This window comes from Populus nigra, chromosome 4, assembly GCF_951802175.1.
Source record: "Populus nigra chromosome 4, ddPopNigr1.1, whole genome shotgun sequence".
In the NCBI taxonomy this organism is placed as follows: domain Eukaryota; kingdom Viridiplantae; phylum Streptophyta; class Magnoliopsida; order Malpighiales; family Salicaceae; genus Populus; species Populus nigra.
Window position 1 is genome coordinate 8,231,405 of NC_084855.1, and position 9,201 is coordinate 8,240,605.

General features: G+C 30.2%; 1 long non-coding RNA gene across 1 annotated transcript; it reads left to right on the forward strand.

Moving 5' to 3' along the window:
• The first annotated feature begins 1,165 nt into the window (after positions 1-1,165).
• Positions 1,166-2,616, forward strand: LOC133690948 (uncharacterized). The gene is made up of 2 exons (XR_009841545.1): positions 1,166-2,221; positions 2,357-2,616. It is a non-coding gene; the product is annotated as an uncharacterized LOC133690948 (long non-coding RNA).
• Positions 2,617-9,201: the final 6,585 nt, after the last annotated feature.

Here is a 9,201-nt window from a genome sequence, read left to right on the forward strand (position 1 = left end):
ATATTTTTCTAGAGGAAGAGATTCTGTTAGAAAGAAAGAAAAATGTACAAGGTGGAGATCAGGAATCCTCCAGATTAAAGACAGAGAAGATTAACAGAAGCATACTATGACTAATTTAAGAGTGCTTCTTTGATATCTTTAATAAATAAACTCTCAGCCACCATCACATTTTAGCTTTATTGTTTTGTATCCACTAACTGGGCCAGTGCCCTTTTCAATATTCAAGCTAAGCCCTTCACTTTAAACGTTCTCCCCAACTACAAAATGTTCAGTGAAGTAGGTGGCATCAGTATCCTTTGCTGAAGTGAGACATACTATGTCATTGCTCCCTGTTAAAGCAACAAGTATTTGGTTTGGCTCTCTTAATATCATACTAATAATCAGTTATCTAGCTAACTGCAGGTTACAATCTATTGCCTTGATATCACTTACTTTATTTATCCATCTTCAAACAAGTGTCACTCTTAATATCAAGTACTCCTTGTGGAAGTTCAGTTGATTTAATGATTACAGAAATTTTGTCTTCCTTTGAAAGAAAAAACTCTTTAAAGTGTCTTAACGTGTGTGTGTTATCAAAATTTCTATTTTCATTGTGAATTTGTTATATTTGAAATTCGTGGTAGATTTATGAACTTAAATGCAACATAAGAAATTAAGAATATCCTGGCCTGGTGATGAAAGTGAGGAAAGGTGGACTTGTGCTTGGCAAGCTATAAAGATGGCATTTTTTTCCTAGAACTCCTGCTGTATCATATGGTTCGTTTTGGGGGGGCACAATTCATAATTTTTTTGGGTGGACAACATGGCTAATTTCCCATTTTCTGATCTCTTTTGGAGCGACAGTGTCACTCCTTAGGCCCTGCAAATATTATTTTTTTCTCTTGTATTTGGTATAAATTCTTGTGTGTGTGCATGCCAGTGTGTGTGACATATATGAGAGGTTATGGGCTAATGTAAAGAGGAGCTCAAATCTTCCTCTGTGAATTCTCAAAACAACAGAACTCAACATGAATTTCATAAGGTTAGAGCATTACTGAAGTTTTTTGGATTGGCATAATTTGCTACGGTGATTTCAGGTGAAAAAAGAAAAGCGATTCCATTTACAGGGGATATAATTGTTTTTATTTCTCTACAGGTTTGGGCTTCAAAATGGAATGGAACGAAATAGCATATGTTAGTTGTAGGAAAGCCAACTTGAATCGTGAAAATCTATGCATGGCTGAATTGATCCAAGAAGTCATTTGCGGTGATTATGCTTTTGTAATTCAAACAAAGAATCCCTTATCGGGTATACCTGTGAGATACATGCAGAGGTAAGCCTTTTTCTTTCTGTTTTAAGTAGAGTATCGTGTATCTCATCTGATTCTGTCAATCCAAACAAAGATTGTGAAGGGCTTGGGAGAGACTTTGGTGGGGGCATCTCCTGGATGGGCCATGAGCTTCTTTGCCAAAAAATGCAATTTGAAGTTTCCTCTTGTGATTCCATATCCTTTGTATATGCCTTCACTATATGCTCCTTTTTCCTCGATATGAAGGCTAGGTTATCTTTATCGGTTTTTAGTTAACATGTCAGCTTACTAAATTTAGGTGATTAAAGAAAATCGTATACACATGTTACCTTCTAAACTCAAATATGAATCTGGTTTCCAGGTTACTGGTTATCCGAGTAAGAATATAGGCCTCTATAGCAAGCCTTCCATAATATTCAGTTCGGACTCAAATGGTGAAGATCCGGAAGGATATGCTGGTGCTGGGCTTTATGACAGGTCTGTTTCTGAAATTCTGTTTTTAGATTGGCGCAATAGATAAAACTGCTCTATCTTTTTTTATCTCCTCCGGTCTGGGGTCTCCAAAGTTGAAACTACTGAATTTGGCTAACCAGGAATATCCACAACTAGATCATGGAGAAATTCATCAATCTGTCATGTTATCCACATCACTAGTGATAAATATTCTCAATTAGGTGATGGAATAATTCGTTTATAAGTCATGCTGTCCACCATTTTATTTGGTGGTTAGGAACTCAATGCAGAATTTCTTGGGACTCGAATGACCTCACTGCTAGTATAATCGTCGGTTCTGTGCAGCAGCCTTTTGTTGGCTGTGATCAACATTCGAGGAAATCTCTGTTTTTAGTGGTGTGCATGGCAACTCATCTGTCCTCTTGTTGGGCATCATTCATCATTTATAGCACAACTGAATCTACTGTTTCATTTCCACAGTAAACAGCCTGAGCTGTTTTGGTTTTTTAATTTGTTATGTTAAGTGATGATTCAGGAACGTGCAAAAACTTGTTTTGCATATTCTTTTTCTCCGGTGATGCTAATCAATATAATACTTACCGTACTCATCGCAGCGCTCTCATTGATGAAGAGGAAAAGATTGTCCTAGACAACTCCAGTGATCGGAAAAACCACAGAAAATCTTTACGGTCGCCCCCGTGATATTGAATGAGTGGTAAAAGATGGAGCAGTATACGTGGTGTAGGCAGGACCACGAATCCAATATTAGGAGGCATCTCCAGATATTTGGTTTATAGCACGTTGAGATTGTGATATTTTAAAATGTTTTTTATTTAAAAATATATTATGATGATATTTTTTTAATTTTTAAAAATTATTTTTAAAATTAATATATTAAAAAAATATAAAAATATATAAAAAATAATTTTTAATAAAAAAATTTAAAATTTAAAGCAATGTTGTTTATGCCGTGTTCTCAAAGGGGAGTAATTAACTCATAACTTCAGAACTACGAGCTGCCCGCAGATGAGAAATTTCTCTCGACGGTGCTATTTCTTGGCTGTTGATAATGCACACATTTCCTTGAAATACACTGGAAGGAATTGTTCAGTGAATCAAAAACATGCCATTCATCCTAAGGAAAGAAGAAAACACAGGCACCGTTTTCATATATTAGGTCGCTGTGCTCTAAGGCCTCTTTTGGAGTCGCTCTTGTTGAAAAAGCGAGCAACTCCTATAGTAATTTGAACGGGAGCCCACAAACGCACGTGATAGAAGTCACGACCAGCATCCCCTCTGCAGGAGAGTTCTAGCTACCTATCGCCTACTCGTCAACCTCTGCACGCAATCCTTAAATATACGGAGTAGAAATATTGCCTGCTAAAGAAAGGGGTGTTTGGAAAGGTATTTTTATAAATGTGTTAATTATTGTTTTTTAAATTGTTTTTTATTTGAAAATTTATTAAAATAATATTTTTTTATTTTAAAAAAATTATTTTTGACATAAATATGTCAAAATAATTTTAAAATATAAAAAAAATTAAAGTAGATAAAAAAATAAAAATAAAATTATATTTTTTTAAAAACGCTTTTAAAATGTAAAAACAAACAAATTTGAAGATAAAAAAAACTATTTGTTTATTTTTAAATTTGTACCTTTCTTTAAAATTATATAAAATAGGGAGTGTTTTGTTGGATTCAAAGAAAACCTTACAAAAAAAACATACTGAATTCCATGGAAAATATCACTAAAAACACGTTGAATTTACAAGAAGTTACTGATAAAAACTTGTTTCAAGTTCTAATGAACTAAAGATAAAAGGTTTTGAGGAAAAGGGATTGCTTCTAGGAAAAGGGACTTTTATGATATGTAATTAAAGTAATGAACAGTGATGATTTAGAAAGTTAAATGCTCTTCCGTCTCATTGTTAGGAACCAATTTTGAATGTGTATTGGATGGATGATAAAGGTATTATCAGGTTTTGTTTGCTCGTTATTGTTTGTTATCTTCTCTTCACACAATCTTAAAAGCACATTAATCACCTCAATCTGTCCAAGTGACAGACCCTTTTAAATTGATATTATAACAAAAACTATGGTACAGAGTTTTTATTTTTATTATTTATTATTTTACTATTTATCAAAACATAGAGTATTATAGATCGGAGCAGTGTAATAATATTATTATCCTTGTCAAAAAAACTTGATAAGCATGCATTTGGACATGAGATTGTTTTTTTCATGGGATACATTTAGCATTGAAATAATAGTTGGAAACATAATGATCTGTTAAGGTTTTTTAAGATCTGGCGTTGGGGAATGACATGACTGCCAGTTTACAGACCCGCGCACCTGAATATGCGAACCCACTTACTATACTTGTTGAGATTTCAATTAAGCAGGCTGGTTTTCATGATTTCGAGGGTGTTTGGGAATATTGTAACGGTTGTTTTTTAAAATATTTTTTGGTTAGAAATATATTAAAATAATATTTTTTTATTTTTTAAAAAATATATTTTTGACATTAGCATATTAAAATATCTGAAAATATTAAAAATAATTAATTTAAAATAAAAAAAATATTTTTAAAACTAAAAAACAATTATTCTTAGTGTACCTGTTGCGGGCTTTTCCTCTTCCAGTGAGAGGAGGAGACTTTTTCTTGCCCACACATGACACGTTTTGTGGACCTGCTGTTGGATAAAAAATGGAAAGCCGAATGAGAGAAAGAAGAGGTTAAGGATGAAAAGGGGTTTATTCGTGGGATCCTTGGGCTAGCGTGCTGGAAATATTCGCTTGTAGCTTCCTTATTCCACTCACAACCATGGTTACACGACATTATCATATAGGAGTCAGACATGGTTAAAAATCCAGGTAGTAGGTTGGAAATTGAACGTATCAACTCAAGCTTTGAATTTTTTTCTTAATTTTTTTTAAATGATATTATTTTAATTAAAAAATTCAATTTTTTCACTATCTTAACCCAAATTATCATGTTAGGTCTTGTAACTAGGCTATCAGCCACAATTCACAAATAGACCTTTTTTTACCCCAACTATGTTTCTTTATTTGTACTTGATATTGGAAAACACAAGTGAATTCATGATTGTTAAATCTGGCTCGACTTAATAGCTTGATTTAGAAACTTTTGAACCTTCAGCTTGGCTAGGGTCTGATTTTTATTAGATTTTTAGTTAAATCATATGAGATATTGACCACCTAACAAAACCTAATAGATTTTATTGAATTTTTAGTAACTCTGTTGACTTGACTGAAAGTCAAAACCTGGTGAATTCACAACAAGAAAAAAAATATATTATTTAAAAACAATAATTAACCCGAGTTGACATGATAACTTTTTTTACTTCCTTCAAAACAATTCCCAATTATATACTATAACTATAAAAAGAATCCATGGCATGCCAAGATGGCATATTTGTGGCATGTAATTTCTCACGTGCCACCGGTTAAAAATCCTTAGTTGATTGCTTTTAACATGAAGTCAAGAGGGTATTTGAAAATATGATAACAATTATTTTTCAAAATGTTTATAAAAAGAATCCATGGCATGCCATGATGGCATATTTGTGGCATGCAATTTCTCGCGTGCCACCGATCAGTAGTAAGGTTGATTGCTTTTAACGTGAAGTCAAGAGGGTGTTTGAGAGTGTGGTAGCGATTATTTTTTAAAGTGTTTTTTGCTGGTAAATATATCAAAATAATATTTTTTAAACAAAATTATTTTTGACATCAGCACATCAAAACGATCTGAAAACAAAAAAAATAATTTGAAGTAGAAAAAAATAAAAATAAAATAATTTTTTAAAAAAACACTTTTAAAACGCAAAAATAAACGGGATCTTAACCCCTTTCGTAATTCTTTGAGGGTTAGCAACTTCTCGCTGAAAGTTGATTTATGGATAGGAAGAAAATAGATAGAGGTTATGCTACGCAGCAAGCTAATTCAAATTTTTTAAAATATAAAAAAAAATTTGTTAAGGCCAAGCAAATATTTTTTTAAAAAAAAATTTAAATTCAAATCATTGACTCGAAAGGGTTTAATAAGCTTAGCTAATATAATACAAATAAAAAAACTGCAATGACAATTAACAAACGGAAAAAAAATTGACAAAGTAAAAAGATTAAAAAACTCGACTCGAGTCCATTCAAGTTAGCATATCAAATCTACAACTTGGTCATGATATTGGGGCAACACTATTGAAAGAAAACTGTATAAAATTGTGAAGCTTAAAATTTTTTCAATATAAAAAATTGTTGAGGCGATGCAAATATTTAAAAAAAGGCAAAAAAGAGCCGAAACTTAGATAATTAACTTGACTGGGTTTAATAAACTTAACTAATATTACACGAATAAAAAATGCAATGACAGCAAATAAACTGGAAAAAAAATTGACGACATAAAAAAGATTAAAAAAATCCAACCCGAACCCATCCGAGTTAGCATGTTAAATCTGTAAATGGGTCATGATATTGAGGCAACACTGTCAAAAGAAAACTGAATAAAATTGTGAAGTTTGATTATCAAACAACCCAATATTTAAGAGTAAAGTTGAAAAATAAAAAAATCAATAAAAGGCAACAAAAGAAAATCCAAGTCAACTCACTAACCCTATGACCATGAGCATATGATTGAGACAACTCCATGGAAAAAAAAATGAAAATAAAAGCATGGGGACAAATTTTTAATAAATAAAGTGTTAAATGATATAATTGAAAAAAAATCAATTTTAAAATTTTTTTTGAAAAAACCAAAGTTAATTCGTGTTAAATTTCAAAATCAGTTCTCTCAGTTGTTAGCCATGAGCTAACCCTATAAAATAACAAAGTAAAATTTTAAATTAACAAAATGTTAAAGGATAAAATTAAAAAAAAATACAATAAAAAAGAATCCATAACAATAAAAAAATAAAGAACTATATTTGATGTAAAGATATTTTGAAATCAAATGCCAAGGGAAAAAGTTTTCAAAAAACCAGATATAAAAAATATAAAAAAATAGTAATAAAAAATAATGACCTAATTTCATAGCAAAATTAAATGAAACCATACAATTATGGATGAAATTGAACAAAAAATCAATAATATACATACATAACAAATAACAATCAAAATAATAAGAACCAAAATGGATATAAAAAGCTTTGAAATGACACATTTATATTTTAACAGAGAAAAAAGAAGGAGAGAAAAAATAATTATTAGAGCCCAACTAGTGCATCACACCACTGGGAAGATGATGATGAGACGCTTTGAACATTATAATGGAAGACAGAGTTTTGATGTGGAATGACGTCTCATGTGTTACCTATGCCAACCACTTTTTTAAAAAAATAATATCTATATCTATAAAAAAAATAGTTTGAGCATATAAAATACTCTGGTTGCAAGTTTGCTTTTAAAATATGATAGTTTTTACATTATGCCTCCAAAATAAACAAAAAAAAGGGAAAAACCAAATTGCTTTTCTGTGTTTGTTTGCAATTAGGAAAGTTGATCAACGGAAAATACTTTCCAGTCAAAGGAAAATTTGGCTTGGTTTTCATGAAAATATTTTTCTAAAACATTTGGGCGGAAAACACTTTCCAGAAGTTGTGAAAAATTTAAAAATGTCATATTATTTGTTGATTATAATAAATTTAGTCCTCAAACTTTTGATTGATATATATATTTTGTTTTGAATATTTATTTTTCAATTTCATCTCTTAAAATTTAATTTTTATATTAACTTTGGTCATCATTTTTATAATTGTTATTTGCTTTTCCCTTATCATTTTTTTATTGAAATTTTTTATCTATCAAATTTGGTCCTTATTTTTTCATTGTTACTTATTTTATTTGAAATAATTTATGAAATGTTAATTATTATTATTTTAATTTCTTCATCTTTTATTTTTTTATTTTTTAGATTTGATTTCTATTATTTTGATTATTATTTATTTTATTTGAGATAATTTATGAAATTATATATTTTTTTAATTTCATTCTCATTCAACTTTTTAATTTGTAAGATTTTTTCCTCATTATTTTAATAAAATTGAGAAAAATAAAATATTAATAAGTTATTTTCCAGCTCATTTTCCATGACATAATCAAATACTGGAAAGTGTTTTCTAACTTATTTTTCATTACATTACCAAACATCAGAAAATATTTCACTTTTTTATAATTTACTTTTAAAAAAAAAATTACTTTTCAAGAAACAAACAAACGAGAATTTCTCAACAAACTTTGCTTTCAAGATCAATACAATCTCTACACCATGCTTTTTTAAAAAATAAAGAATCAAATTGTTATTAATCAATCTTATAATAATTAATAAGTCATGTAAAAAATTAATTATACTATTTCAGACCAAAAAATAATGAATTCACTTTGGTTTTCAATTTTTTCTTAAATTTTATTATTACGGGACTGAATCGATGGACTTGACCCTGCTGGTGATTTACTCACCTTCTATCATGCCATGTATACGAAATTGAGCTTGTGGTTTGTCGGATGTCATGTTGTGTGAAATCGAACAAAAATTAGCGCACTCCATGCTATGCAAAACTGAGAAAATTTTGGGTTTATTTTTCAATTATTATGAGTTTGAATTTTTTTAAGGTTTTTGGAGATTTATATAATTGTTAATTTTAGAATTTGTAGAATTAATCGAGTTGCACACAAACTAACCTGAATACTTACATTAATATAAGAAAAAAATAAAAATCTGAGCATGGTTGTGCTATCTCGGTGACATTTCCAACAATATTCATAAAGATTGAAGAAACATACTGTTGACTATTCTCCCTCGGTAACTCGTTTCAATATTGTCGCAATCATTAATAGGAGTGAGTAAAAAAACTAAAAAACCAATTAAACTGAGAAAACAAAAAAAAATAACCGAAAAAACCGAACCGTGAAAAAAAACTGATTAAATCGATTATAATTTTAAAAAAACCGACCAGTTCGGTTTCAATTTTATAAGATTGAAACCGAAAAAACCCAACCGAACTCAAATAAAAAACCGGAAAAAACTGAGCAAAATCAGAAAAAATCGAGTCAAACTGAATTTTGTTTTAAAAAACAAAATCGAATCAAAACCGGTCGGTTTGAACCGATTTTAATTTTTTTAATTTTAATTTGATTATTTTTTAATAAAAACTATACCGAATTAAAAATAATCACTCATGATCATTAGAACATATATGTGGTGAAAGGAGGCGTCGGTCAATCTGACATCTCGAGTCAAGCATGAATTGCATGATCATGCTCTTATAATCACTCACCTGTACCGTTAGGATCCAGATTTTATTCGGATCCTAATATCATTCCCGGTGCAATTTATATGAATGGCCCAACAAGGCACTCTTGTTGGGCTCAATTGCAAGACTTGGGGTAGACGACTAGACTTGCATGTATGATTGAAAGATTTGGATCCCACAAAAACAGAGGTGTT